The following is a 15,852-nucleotide window of genomic DNA, read 5'->3' as shown; positions in this document are numbered from 1 at the left end:
TTTTGTATTCTTTTCCTGCAATGAGTCAGATGAGTGGTTTGAGTTTAGAAGAGATGGGGATCCCAGAATTATCTGTGACTGACCTCTGGGTTCTGACTGACTGACATTGAATGGAATGGACTCTGCTGTAGCCTTGGACCCTCAGAGTGACCCCAGTTTGACACCAAGTGTTAGAATACAAAGGGAAAAAGGAAAGAAAATAAACAGCAAACCCCAAACTCCCAGAAGCAAAAGCCTATTTGCTCAGCAAAGTCAGAAAATAATCACCACATTATTTTCTTTGCATATTATTCTTCCAAAATAAAACAGAAGCTTCAACTTGCAAAGAAAAGGGTAGAGTTGAAGTGTTTGTGTGCTTTGCTGTTAAGTCAGGAGACAGATTAGCATCCTGATAATGCAGCCTCCAGTGTATTTCCACTAAAGCACCACCGTGACTTCTCCAAGATCCTCGTGCTTGAGTGAGGAGACCAGCACTCTCCCTGATGCAGGAGTACAACTGAAGGCCCTGCCTTATGTATAAATGAGGGAATCATGCACAAGTGAGCCCTAGATGTTTTCCATTTCCTTTAAAACCTCTCTTGCCTGCTGGCCATGGCACAGGCAGCTTTCCAGTGTGTGCATCTCATCACCAGCAAACTGTACATATCCTTGAGAGACCATCAGGTAGAAGGGTGTCTTAGAGCTCATAGCTTGATTACAGTGATAATCCATTGCCAAAAATAATTCCAATACTTGAGCATTTACTCCCAGAGCACCCAAACTGGGGCAAGGTTTACAAAATTAGCCATTACTGAAGCCCCAGTGTAGAGGTTTCAGGAACACCTGCAAGTTTATGCAATTAACAAAGATTGATGTGGCTGCTCCTTGAGTGACATCCTACTGATTCTACATCTGTCCACAAATGATTTATCCTGAATTATTATGCTTTCTGCATTATTCTATTCTGAATTTATTTGCCAAAGAGGCAAATACTTATTTCAGAACCTGTTAAAAAACAATACAAACCTGTAACAGCTTTGTAGTAAACAACCTTCACCTTGCCTTACACAGAGAGCTGTGTTACTAATTTTATTTTCTAGACTCCATTTAAGTTTTATATAAAATTTCCTCTCTTATCTGTATGCTTCCTTTCAATAAAAACATTCTTTGTACAGTCTTATAGAACTTAAATTATCACATTTCAAGAACCACTTTATCAGCAGCAATACAGGGAATAGACTCTTGTGCCACTGACTGGTATAAGAGGTTAAATTTTGGCTGAATGTCAGTATTGGTTTGGAGACTGTTTGATGGTGGAGATAGGGCTTTGTCAGATCAGAAATTCAATTAACTAGCAGTGATTAATTCTCGGGGTAAGGAATCCAAAAGCTTAGTTTGTAATACCCTGATACACATTAGGAATAATTATTGCAACATTTTATTATACTTCTCAGTCTGAGAAATACTAGGTTGTCCTTGATATTGCTGTTCTGTTCATTTTAATTAGAGTATGCACCTGCTGATAAACAGAAAATGCCTTGTCATTACTCAGAACAAGTAAACTAAATGATGCTTTATTTGAACCTTGGCTGTAACACGGGTGCTTAAACCATGAAGGGGCACTGATTGATACTTTCACCATATTGGCAATTTCAATTTGAAATACACATTTGAAGTTGATAACTTAAGTATCAGCTCTGAAATTATTTGAAATGTCTCTTATCTAAAAAGTATGAGCTAAATTTCAATACCAATAATGCAGTTCCATAATTGCATGCATCTGAGGGCAAGAGATTTGTATCTATAAAGACACTGTTATTTCTCAAGCACAAATGATTAATTTTAATCCCAGGTTCTAATTTTTTTTTTTAATTACCTAAGTGGAGGATTGTGCATGTACACACATTGTTGCCTGGTAAACAGATAAGATGCACCAAGGATTTAAGAATTTGCTTTGAAAAATTTATCTCATTTTCCTCCAGAAAAAGGTTTTAATATGAACATTTTTAGGGTGCTGGAGACTGCCATTTAAGATTTACTCCTAATCAAATTAAGGGAGACTTGCCTACCTGCAAAATGCAGTGCTCCTCTTCAGGGCTGATCTCTGAGCCTGGGATTGCCCCAGCCCAGGAGCAGCACCTTGAACTTGGGCTGTGGAACCTCATTTAGCTTCACCTGGGCCCATTTCTCAAGCTTTGGACTCAAAGCACCTAATTTCAGGTAATTATCTCACCACAAAGCCTGCAAAAGCATCATCTTATCAATCAAGATTTTGTATGTGTGTGTAAAGTCTAAGAGGAGGAAAGCACAGCCCAAATCCTTTTTATGCTTCATGCTCAATTCACTGCTGTTTTATAGGATGCCACATGTGCAGGAATAAAAGTAAATTATTTTTTCCCTCATTTGCTAGAGGTACAGGCACTATCTTTTCATAGGTAAAATGGAATATATGGTTGCCATAACGACCATTTTAAATAATATTGAGGTAAAAAAGTCCTTCACAAATGTTTTCAAGTGATAAGCTAATTTAAAAATTTTCACAGAGAACATTTGAAAAATAAGATATACTGGGATATGGGCATAAAACTACAGAAGTGTTACTATAGTAACCCATGGTATAAAGTACTATTCATGCAGTGATTATCCTGAGCAGATAAATCACCTCATTAACACTGAGGTGCATCTCTGCAATAAGTTGGGAGAGTAAATAATGCAACAGACTCTCTAGACATACTTATGACATTTCTGTCTGGAACAACATTTTAAAAATCCCAAAAAATAACAAGATCCTGAATATACCAAAAAAAACCCAGCACAAAGATTTGGATTAACTCTGTGATTAAGAAATAAAAGCTCAGAAACTCAAAAAAGTGACTCTCCATATTTGTAATAGGTTAAACTGAATCTAGGTAGGACAATGCTTTTTATGAAATTCATTTTCTTCCCAAAAATTATCTAATGCAATCAGTAATTTCAATAGTTTATCAATCCAAGATTTGTATTTTGCCCTTGATTCTTTTAGAAAAATGTGTTTCAAGACTTTTTTGCATGGAATGACAACAGCAGAAACCAGCAGTTTTCACAGAGTGAGAGAATCCTGGGTTGGAAAGGATTTAAAGCTGGTGTAGTTCAACCCCTGTGCCATGGGCCCCATCCACCCTGACCTCTGGCTGTCTTCATTTTCCTTAGACATGAACAACTTCATTTCTAATTGAAATATTTCTCCTCAAGAAAAACCACAGAAAATGCCTTAAGTATATAGGATGATATGGATTTCTGCATTATACTCATAAATTAAATATGAAGCTGGGGTATGCTCTGGATATTCTTGGAATGTAACAGCTGCTGGAGATCAGATCACATTCATTTCAGACAGACACATAAGCAGCCTTCAAGAAGGCTCCTCAAATGTTAGCAGTGGCTCCTGGGTGCACAATACTTCTGTCATGTCACATAAAATAAAAGGCTGCACGAATCACAACCTTCCTCTGTCTAATTAATGCTATAAATTTTAGATAAGTAAGACTAACAGAAAAATACACTTGCTTTAAACCTGATTTACATGCTGAGACATCATATGTATAAATAATACGTGTATGATTAGAAGACCACACATAAAACTGCCCTAAATTCTACCTGTTCCATACACATTTTGAATTAATTAGTAACCACAGACGTAATATGTTAATATTGTATTAATAATATAAAGCAAAGACTTTGGACAATAAATTGGATCTACCTTGAGTGAGGGCAGAGCTGCAGCAGTTGAAGACACAGGATCTGAGTCCTGCTCATCTCCCTGGGACCCTGTATCATGGCTTGACCTGGTTATCCCACCCTCCCCAAAGCACAGCCCAAGTGCAAGCCCTCAGGCTACAGCAAATTCAAGTCAGTACAACTCAGATTATCTCCTTCCTTTCCACAGTTTGATGTATTAACATTTAACAGTGAGATTCATCAAGGTGTTTCCCATTAAAATTAAATAATGTGTTGAATTACCAAATTCCTAAAAAAGTGTCAAGTTTCTCCATTCCCCAAAAATAAGACTGAGATGGATCTCAGAGATCTTAATATAAAATATTATAAAGTGGTTGATTTACCTCATGCAGTACCTATCAATGCTGTATTTTTAAGCTAAATTTTTGTTCAAGGCCTATTTAAAAGACCAATTAAATTTGAAAACTGACCATTTATAACATACATGCTACTAAAAGAAAAACACCCATAACAACAAATAAAACACATAACTCTGTGACTTTTGGATTAACCCACAGTAGTAGCACAATTCCAGAATAACACTGAAACTGTAATTCAGGTAGGCAGCAGGAAGAGTGGGATCCAGCAGTAGCAGAAATATAGAAATTTGTATATTCAAATAGTACCTAGAAAGTTATTACACAGCCAACTTACAGTTTTAAAACAACAGGTGATTTTCTCTGATAGCCCAAAGAATATTTTTGATTTACCTTTAAAAACTTCATTATTGCCTAAGGTATCAGTTATAATAAAAAACAGAGCAAGGCATCATCAATGTGGAACTCCACTCTCCTCAAGCCCAGTGCTGCTCTCACTCCAATCAGAGTCTGTGCATTTATCACAGTTAGCTGGATTTCTATTTATTGAATGCACATGGGACACTATATATAGTGCATATATATAAATACATATATATAGGCATCTTGAACTGGAGTGGGAACACCTGGATGTATTTCAGTGACTGCTCTGTCACTTTCCTTCAGCAATGCCCAAGTAAATACTTGGACCCAAAGCACTGAGTGAAAAATTAGAACTTGATGTTTATTACTGACAGAAGAACCCCAAAAAGATTGGTTCTTACAAACCCTGTCATTGTTCTACTTTAAAGAGCACTCAATAAATTATGTCCTTAGTAAAAATCTCTGTGTTTGCATAGAACAGAAAAGAAAATCAGAAAAATAATTGCAAACAAGGTTCTTTCTCTCTCCTTGTGCTCCTTCTGCAAGGTCCTGAGATACAAATGGGCAAAACCCAGAAAATGCCCCATCAATCAGTTCCCAGCAACATTAAAAGATAACATAAAAAGGTAATTTTGCTAAAGTGAAAACCAAACACTTCAAATAGATTATGGTGAAAAAAAGAAATTGGGGTAAAAGAAGAGGGGAAAAAAATCTTTTCTTGCTGACCAACTTAAATGCATCAAATTAATTTTATATTCAAATGATGGTGTACAACTCCATTCCCAAAACATCAACCAGAAACCCAAAAGTTTCTGACTGATAGACCAACTGCCTTTTATACATGAAGAACACATGACCAAATGATACATTATGACAGGAAATATTAAAAGTGAAAAGGTAATATGGATAAAAATTGCAATATATTAACTGTGTACTAAAGTAATGATTTAAGCCTTCTGTAACTGTATTTTCTCTATGGAATCTCTATAGAATTCACACCACTTTCAAAGATGAATAGAATTTTTCAGTTCAATATTTAAATTCCTGTGTAATTACAAAAAAAAATCATTTATTTCCACAGAAAACAAAAAGAAATAAGGCACTACAAGTGAGGGCCTCTGAATGGTATATGATCCACTCACTCTTTTCTGATTTATCCTAATTTTTTTTAAGACATGAAGCCTTCAAATTGTTTGCTGCTTTTACAGCACAGTGCTTGGAATTACTGCAAGAGAGGAACTGGGGCAGAACTTCTCCTGTGTGAGTGACATTCATACAGCAACAGCTTAAAGAAAATCTTGCTATCATTAGAAATAACTGCTTAGGTGACTCAGAGAGAGAAATGGAAACTGCAGTAATTAAAGTTTATTCCTTCCAACCAGTCAGATTTTAAATGCTGATAATCCTTTAAGGAGAGGTGAGTACAGATTTCATATCCAGGCTGTTTCCATTGAGTGTAGAGAGATTCAGACCCCATGCAGATCTTGGGGGAGAGGAATTTATTACAATTTGAGTTGCATTTCAGTCCCCCAGAGCCATGGGAATCACACTGCACTGACATAAGCATGAAGAGGGAAAATTCCTCCCTTTAGGTTGTTTTCATAACAGATCAGGCTGTAAGGATTTGACAATATAAATGATGGCTGAATAAGTGAAATTATTTGCCCAAGGTATAAAAGGCCTTTTTAAAATTTGTCCCACAGAAAACCAGTACAATGCTAGCCTTTTACATGGAAAAGTATTTTTATCTTAGTGCTTTTTTTATATTAAAAAAAAAATAAATGGGGAAGCAATGCTTCTAGTTCTGTACTGCCCTTGGGTGAACCACATGATGCTTTGATAATAAAGATAGCAACTCTCTAAAGAGTGAAGAAAATTATATGCAGCCCAGGGCCCTGCTTTCTTTCCCTAAACTTGAATTAGCAGGTGCTGCCTGCTTCTATTTAATGGCATCCTTAATGTTCTTAAGTGTTATTGCTTGGTGCTGCAATATTATTTTGGGCTAAGTTTCCCTGCTAGTAGGGATGTTTCACACCTACAGTTTTGTGCCATTTGCATTTAATAAATGTTTATAAGCAATCTTTCAACAGGAAAAAAGAAATGAGAAATCTAGTCAGTGAAATTGCCTAAACATATATCAGAAAGATCTGACTGAGAGTGGTTTTGTTTCAAAAACAACTCTGTTTGGTAAAAGAAAGTGCTAATATAGCTGCTGGTCAGGTCCAAATTCAGTCTTTAACTGAATTTTTCCCAATGATTTCTTCATGGCTGATTCACACTTGTGGACTGGACCCAAATTATATATAATTAATGCATTTGTAGAAATCTGAAGGAATTCCATATAGATTTGCTGTGCTTCTAGTTACTAAGGATTTGGAAGCTCAAGGTGCTGGAAGTAGAACTGCCAAATACGCAACAGAAATTTTTCTTACAATAAAAAGAAAAATGTGCTCTAAAAGTATATTATTTCCACTAGCTGAAAGGTGATTCCACTCACCCAAGAGATTTCAAATCAAATTTACCACTGGTAATTCCTTTATAACATTCTCATATGTTGTGCCATGTATTCCAAGGAAAACATGTTAAATTACTCTTTATCATCCTCGGAAATATTCTTTTCAAGAAAGAGTGAGTGAACAGTGAGAAGTGTCTATTTGTCACTGTAACTACCTTGTGATGTTCCCAACTTGCTATTAAAATAAAGTCATTCCATGTGGACCAGAGGTATTTTGTTGATATCTGTGTGGTTGTATCCTCAATAACCATAAGTCAGTACAGTCTATTTTTATGGTAATAAATGTTATACTTGAGACTGAGCAGGATAAGCATAAATTCCTGTGAAATCTTACCCTTTGTTTTGGAACCATAGAAACAGCTCTGTTCTTCCTAGCAATTTGCTGGTGACTCTGAGAATATCAATTATGCAATTGTCTTGTAACTTACTGTCAGCAAGAGGTGTTACCAAGGAATTCAGCTACTGGGATATAACATCACACCCCTGTTAACTCTAATGACTCTTAATGGCTGCTTGAAAACATTTGCACTTGGAAGCTATTCTAAGTATCTTAAAAGAAAATTATACTTTCAACAGCACAATTACTTTTTCTGAGAAACTATTTGCTTTTTGAGAGAAATACCACCATTTAATAAAAAACAATAATTTCCTAAAATGTAATTAGAAACCCACTGCTATAATACTACATATTCTCTCTTTTCTAGACAGAGGTTCTAGTGAGGTGTGATTTACATCCCAGGGCTTGTCTCAGTGGCTTGCCCTGTGCACTAAAAAGAAAGAATATGTATGTGTTCTTCCAGTAGAGGAGCCCTGGCAGCCACAAAGTGTGGGGACAGTGCTGTGTCTAAGTTATCACCATGTTTTTAGGTGCAGTGGCATTTTCTTACATTAATGCTGAATTTTGAGAAAAAAAAAACTTTACACCTTCACAGAGAAACAGTGGAAATGGAGGGGTGGAGAGGAACATAATGCTCTGACAAGCTAAAGACTGTGAGCAGGTTTGTTAAAGGCAATGTACAAATATTAGAGAGCTAGAGGTGTGTGCATAATTAAAGTGTTGGTACAAGAAAATATACAAATTATAGGAAGGACATTCATCCACTGTCCAGGACAAGACTTTCCTTTGTAGCTTACACAGCACAAGTCACTCTAGCAGTGAAATAATTGATTATACACAACATAATTCAAGTTGATGTTGCAGGTTCACTAAATTTCCACTTAAGGAGAAATAATTGTGATTCTTCAGCTACAACAAATTTCTCAGGTGCTGCTCTCTCTCTCTCTACCTGTGAGATAATTGTTGCATGCTGAACTCTTCAAAAATGAATACCTTAAATTTATCAGATCTCAAAAACATTTATACAGCAAATCTCAGTTTACTGTGCCTTTCCTGAAAGACAAGGCTAAGAATTTTCTTCAAAAACTCTTATTGGAATCCATGGATATTTTATGTCAGAAACGTTTGGTGGGTTTGTCTAATTTAGCTGCTGTTTGTTCAATTCTGGGCTCAAAATCGTTTATTTACAGTCACTGTAGAATATTGGTCTGCAAAAATCTGTATCTAACAGATCTATAAATTTTTAAAATTCTCCTAAATAGAGTATTAGCATACAAAAACTGACCATATTAAGAAAAAAACTCAAAAACAATCCATGTAGACAAGTCTTGCATAGAAAGAAATGTGATTCTGACAAATCCCACAATATTCACAGTTGCTTCTTCTTATCTATTATCTTTCCAAATGAGAACTTTCAGTATTATTTGATGGTCCTAAGTGATAGAGGAATAAAACAGAATTTTAACAGCATCCTCAAAAACCCATTTTTACATTTTTGTGAATGTGATCAGTGATAAGTGAAAGTGATTTAAACATTCAGCCTGAACAACCATGACAGAATTACCTTTATTCTATACCCTGATGCTAGGAAAATGTATTAATATATTAGTAATGAAATAAAGTACAAAACTTTTTAGCAAAATATACTGTTTCTCTTCAGTGGCTGTACATACAAATGAGCAGGATCAGTATTATTACATTTGGTCCTCAAAATCCCTTTTTCCATACTGCTTGCTCCCCACCCATTGTGGCCAACTGGAGCAAATGTTTTTCCTTCTCAAGCCTTTTTGTGGGAAAAATAAAATAATCTTCTTTTCAGTTAAGGAGCTGAAGCACATGAATTGCTTTCCCTGTTTTTCCCAGCAAATACAAATTGTAAAGCACAGAACCAAAATCTACTTATCTTTTGCTTAAGAGTTTTGCCTGCAACCCACAAAAACTGGCTGTGAAGTCAAAGAGGATTTTGTAGGCTTGGAACTGGAGAAATAAATTCTTTTTTTGTCAAACACTTTGTGCATGTGTGTATCCTTATTTACTCCTCTTTTGCATTAGTCTTGCAAATGGTTTCTGGTGGGTTATAAAATGAATTTTTTTAATGTGTAGAGATTAACTTACTTACAGTGGAAGATACATAAAACTTAGAAGTGAAGGATAAAATACACACATCAATAAAATTATTTAAGGAAGGGATGTCAGAACAAGGACTAAATGAATGTGAGAAGAGAGGGAAATAAAGAGAAGGAAATATCAGCACACAGCTCCCACCCAGCTCAGGCTCTCCCCCAGTACCACCACTGGACATTCTGCAGGTGCTAAAACACCAATTAACATCTCACCTATCACTCTCCACCCTTGACATTCTTCTGCACACTTGGCTGGTACAACTTTCTAGGCAGGTGTCCTTTAGCAGATAATTTACAAGGTGGTGGAACAGATGCTTCTCTTTCCTTTTCTGTGACATATCTGTTAAAGATAGAATGCTGACCTGAATATTTTGCTCCATTTAAAAAAACAGAAGCAGGAAAGACATAATAAATAAAATCCTCATTATAGCATAAACCTTCTTTGAGTGATTTCTCCTCGTTTGAAAAACAGCTAATTGACTGTATCACTGTAGCAGCTGTTTTGCATTGATGATTTTCAGAATGCAGATAGGTTATTTAGCAACTGGGAAAAAATTAGAATTGGAAAGGCAGCTTTACCAGCTCTGGTAGAGCAAGTACAGGTGTATTTTTTGACACATAGCTAGCACTAAGAATAGGTGTACTCAGTGAAATGTGAGCAAAGACACAAAGCAAAGTAATGGCTTAGTTTGGAAGTGAATAAAAAAAGAAGGGTAAATGTGAAGCTTACAGGAATAAAACCTCTTGTGTGACACTGATTATGGCTTCTGCCAACCATCTCCTATGCCACTTCCTTTGAGTACACATGCAAGAATAAAATTTAACTACTTTATATTACTGAAATCTCATTCCTGACCAGGTATTTATTTTCTTTTAAATATATTACTGACAAAAAATGAAGGAAAGCACTGCTCTATCCTGTGCAAAATTGTGCCTCAGCCATACTCGTTGAAGCCTGCTGGGTAAATAGGTGTAATTTTATTGGGAGAAATGGAGCTGAACCAATTTTAAGCTTCACTGAAGCTTCTGAAACTGAGGAAAGAATATAGTCCTTGTTTTGGAAAAGGATAGAAAAATTTAGTAAAGGGGAATAATGATAAATTTAACTGCATCAGAAATTCAAAGATGCAGCAGAGTCATTTATTTCCCAAGTATTCTGTGAAGAGCTGGCAGTGTAAGACTAAGTACAGAGTTCTTCTTATAAATGCTGCTTGATTGTTCCCTTCAGTTGATTTTGTTTTAGAAGAGCAAGGCTACAGATTTAAATTCTTTGCAGGAATTCTTTGGCATTTCTGCAGAAACTATCAATGCTCCCAGCTGAAAGATCATCCTTGTGAAACATCAGGAGGTTCCCAAAGTATCTGATTGACTTTCAAAAAACTTAATTGCCTTGTTGCCTTGCATTCTTATAGGGGGAATCAGCAGCTCAAGTCCTGCTTTTGTGGCTACTGTAAAACATCCTGCCCTCAGTCATGGGCAGAAGATATGGATAGTGGCAAAGGGAAAATTACACAGTTAATTCAAATTATTCACCAATGAAGTAGTGAAACTTGCAGGTAACATCAGACATCTCATTTCTCTGCTAGAGTAGTAGATCAGTAAAAATCTTGTTTACATTGGAATGGTTATGAAAATGAAATTCTGATGTTTATTTAATTCTGTTTAATTTTTATTTACTTTATTTTAATTTACTTTTAATTTTTATTTAACTAATTCTGTTTAACTATTTAAAATTCAAAATCTGGCAGCATACCTGAACTGTGCACCTACCATTAATCCTATTTACAAAATCAAAGTTGTATTCATTGACACATGAGCTGGCCTGAATTTCTTTGCCATACTTTTACTTCCTCCACAAGCACACAAATTTTAAAAAGTCTTGAAGAATCAGCCCTTTTGGTCTGCTTGGCAAATTCTGAGATATCTCAGCAGTCACACTGACATCAGAATGATTGTACAATCTCATGAAGATGCACATATTAATGTTGAACACTTTTATTGCAAAGTGTTCCATTTTCTGGTGTTGCCTTCATGGGCAGAGGAAGTTTCAGGCACTCATCAGTTCCTTTCTCAGTTCCTTTTAGCACTAGAAGCATTAAAGAAGAGTTTATGAACATTTCCAACAGCTCCCTAGAGAGCAAATGCTAAAGACCAGTGGAATCTTCCTCTCCACTCAATTATAGAATTTAGCTGGAGAGATTTTGGAGGAACTGTTTAAGCACTTAATACCAAAGTTTTAGGGGGCCATTCTGGGAAGTGTAGATATAGCTGTAAGTCTGTGCTACTCCTACTTCATTTCACTTTAGAAACAGATAGTTAATAAAATAGTAAATTCCTTAACAAAGGAAATAAAATGGCTTTTTTAAATAGGATTTTATCCACTTAAAATTCTTACACACATTACAAGAGCCCTATCAGAAAAAAAAAGGTTGGTTTAGGATAATATTCTTATTTAACTCAATCCTTAAAAGGACAGATAATTTCCCTCTACTTATAAACACAGAATTTAAAGGGCAATGTTGTAGTTTTTCAAGCTATTTGAATGAGGCATGTTATGCTGATTACAAAGAGTGTAATAATTTCTTTTAACAAATTTGTAATTCTAATCAGCATTGGCTTTCTCTCAAGTTGTCAATGTCCATCCCATTATTCTCCTTGATAATGAAATTATTTAAACATCAATCAAGCATGAATGCTCTATTTTAGCTTGGAGAACAGCACATTAACATGTAGAGAGTAGCTGAACCCCTCATAATGCTTAATAAATGTGCATCATCAACCAAAAATATCTACCTAAATACCTGCATACAGATGTTCATGATTAACAGCTCAGAGAGAAAGGCCAACTTTAGGAAACCTAAAGGTTCCTGATTAGTCATTAAGATACAGAAGACATAGAAATGGTTTATAAATCCTTGAAGCAAATCCTCCCAGAGCTCTGATGCTACAGATGGGTTCAGAGACCAAATGCCTGGTAAAGGACCATGAGTGAAGGACAAACCACACGGAGCTGTCTGGGCTCATGCTGTACATCTCTACCTTTCAAGGGCTAAAGGGAAGAAGAAAGACATTCCATCACCTGCCACACATAAAGCATCCTGAAAAAAACACATCTGAGAGGCTCCTGCTCCCACATCTCAGGGTGGCACACTCAGCTGTCCCCAGTCCCCTGGACCAGCAAGGGGAGCAGCAGGGGAAGGTGCAAATCCTGGGGCTTGCCTGTCCTGCTCTGGCATCTGATGGGGGCTGGAACCTGTCCCTGAAATACTGCACACAGCAGGTTAGGGAGGTTTGTCACATTGTGTTACACATGTGCAAACGCTTCTGCAGTTGGGTGAATAGGAGTCCTGAAGGAAAACACAGAAAACAACAGGAGAGGCAAAAAAAATCTGGCTCCTCTTCTTAGGAACTGAGCTAGCCTGAACAGTGGTGTGGAAATGCAGCCTAAAAAAATGTCATGCACATTCAGGGCTTGGATCCTTTGCTAATATCATTTTCAAGTACATTTGGCTCTGAAAAAATGGGATACACAGAGCTCTAATTTAGTCTTTATGTATCTACTGAATACACTATTTGAGTTACCACCCACGTTATTTTCAGCTAATTCAATACCTTACAAACAATCTTTCCTCTTTTAATATATTCTGAAGTACATTTAAGTATCTTAAAAATACAAATCAAATCTCTTCAGAGTGCAATAAAAGCACAATAAAGCAGGTCTAACACATAATCAAACATAATAACCACATATTTAAAGGTGGAAAATGAACTCTTATAACACTTGCAAAACTCAGCCAGTGGTCAGCATTTCAGAACAAGAAAAAAATCTGCAGTCTGAATTCTTCCATGCTATCCAGATTGTATTTCCAACTTCCCAGTTCTGTTTTTCTAAAATACATAAAGATTAAAAGGAATGAGACAGAAATTTTACAACTGCAAGAAACTATCAATTCTTCTCAGCCTACCATAACCATGTATACTCATGAGTTTATTCATCATCATTTAGAAATATAGACATTTATTGAATAGATGGGATGTGCTTGTCTAAGAAACACCTAATTCTTAAAATAGATAAAAGGGAAACACAGGTCTGTAAACCACTCAAAAATTCATGAATAGATTTAACTTAGCTTTTTTATCACACACTTCTCGTAAAAAAATTGCTTCACTAGAGAATGACAACACCATTTTTCCAGAAATACAGTCTAAAATTTATGTCCACTTGGTTTGGATGTTAAAATATCATGATACTTGCAGAAATTTCTAATAAATAGATTAAGGTATTTTCACTTAGGTAGCATGTTCTAATGGCAGATGCAAAGTGACAAATTCTGCTGTTGAGTGAATACACTGACATTTTTGTGGTGGCTTTGCTTAACATAAAAGCACATTCCACACAAGGCATTCTCCTCTGGAGTTCTACAAATATTCACAGAAAACTAGGATACACACATTAAACTGGGGCTTTTTAAAGAAAATCACTACCTTCAGTGTGCAAATGACAGGAAGGATGGAAAATGACAGAATTTAAAGAATAAAAAAGCTAGTTTCTCCAATTTTCAAATTGAACTGTAAGAGTGACAAGTCAGACACTATGCACCACTTAAATTTCCCATGCAATTATATAAATAGCAATAAAATTCCAAAGGGACAAACTGCTGCAAGGTACATAGAGGAGCCAGCTGGGGATTCCAGGGGAGATAAAAAGACTTTTGGGGCCTAATCCAGACATTTCTGAGTCCAGACTTCCCTTTTTTCAAATATTCTATTTGCCTAACCTGACCAGTAAAGCAAGACAACACCACCAACACTTCCAATCGCCTGAACAGAAAGTGCAGTTCTAGAATAGAAGAATACTTGCAAAGGTTTTAGAAATCTTTGCCAGGAATAGGTTCCCTGTGACAGATGGTTTTTCCCCCTGGTGTTTCCAAAAGGAGTTCTGATTTCTTACTCCATCCATAAGAATTAAGAAAAATGGGTTTTAACTTGATGTTACAACTTTTATAGCAAAACTTATTAAACAATACTTAATTTTTGAAGGAGTCGTGGAAATACCACACCTGTAGAACAAAATGGACTTAACTTACCTACTGGACCACTTCTTAGGGAAAACTTCTAATTGTCTTTATCTGTCCCTCTTTGAGTAACTCCAGGAGTGGCTGTTGCAGGAATGGGGGAATCATTCAAAGGCTGTGAATTGACTCCAGAACTGTAAGCAGTAAGTCCATGGAAAACCCTTCAAGAAAATGTAAAATACAATAAAAATATTTATGCATAGGAATTTTTTTTTTTTTTTTTTGCTTTATTGTGGTTGTTGTATAAAGGCTGTGAACAAAAGAAGATCTTTTGATAAGATCAAAATCCTTTTGCTCACAACTGGTGCAGTTATTCCTCCAAATCTCAATATTCTCCCATGTTATAACCATAAGTTATAAAACTTCCTTCTTGCCAATACACCATGGAAAATCCCTAAACAAACTGACAAATGCCATTTATCCTTTCTCTCCAGTTCTCCCAGGCTGATATTCAGGGTTAAGCATGCTCCTGAAAGAGACTCCAACTTTTAATCCATTTGATATGCAGGTGGATGACTTGGCATGGCTTTAAACAGGAGGAAATGTTGTTGTGGAAACTTCCCACCATTTTTCTGAACAACACAATTTCATTTTCATTTTAAAGTTGTATTTAAATTTCACAATGTTCCCCTACTTCAAAACACTGACAAAACAGAAACAAAAGTGAAGCTCAGTTCTCTAAAATAAATTATTCAATACACAAAAATCACTGTCCATCCACATAAAGCATATGGATTTTAGCTGCCTCAACTAAAACTGCAGGGCAGTAAAATAAGGCTGTTCTGTTGAATACTACTGAAGCCAACTGAATTATTATCAGAAAATCTTCCTTTCAAATCAATGTTAATAAAGAATTGTTGTGGCATCAGTTTTCCATAATATTTTATGTATGAGCTTATAAAGTACAACAATAAAATTCTTAATCAGATAAGACATTTCTGGTGTTTGAAGGAAAATACTGCCATAAAAACATATCCCAATGTTAAGTCAGCAACCCACCTCTGAAACCAATGCCATCCTCACTGTGTCAACTCATCAATAGTTACAATGCTGCTGGGAATAAAACATTTCCAGTACTGCTAATATCACCACTTCAATAGCTCATTTGGAGGCAAAAAGCTTCATTGTTTTATCACTGCTTGAATAAACTCTTCACATCTGAGAATTTATTACTTTAATTACAAAGAGTCTTCCATGTTGTTTCGGGAGTATCGAAAAACTATTTCTCTACAAAGGTGCAGAGAGACTTTAATATTTATGGGTATATCACAAGAAAATTAAGGATTTTTTTAAAGCTTGAAAAATACAGATTATCAGACTTATTTTTCAGTTTCTAGCAATTCAACTGCTGTCACTGGCCTGATTTCAGAAGGTGCCTCAAACAAGG

At 35.9% G+C, this 15,852-nt stretch overlaps 1 long non-coding RNA gene across 1 annotated transcript; it reads right to left on the bottom strand.

The window, feature by feature from the left end:
• Nucleotides 1-8,556: 8,556 nt before the first annotated feature.
• LOC306806083 lies at nt 8,557-14,579 on the bottom strand. Its single transcript, XR_013775387.1, has 3 exons — nt 14,478-14,579; nt 9,604-9,719; nt 8,557-8,700 (listed from the first exon to the last, which is right to left on the bottom strand). It is a non-coding gene; the product is annotated as an uncharacterized lncRNA (long non-coding RNA).
• Between the last annotated feature and the right edge of the window lie 1,273 nt (nt 14,580-15,852).

This window comes from Erithacus rubecula (genome assembly GCF_903797595.1).
Source record: "Erithacus rubecula genome assembly, chromosome: 10".
Classification (NCBI taxonomy): domain Eukaryota; kingdom Metazoa; phylum Chordata; class Aves; order Passeriformes; family Muscicapidae; genus Erithacus; species Erithacus rubecula.
The sequence above is the reverse complement of the archived record's forward strand: the minus strand, read 5'-3'. Positions and strand labels throughout refer to the sequence as shown.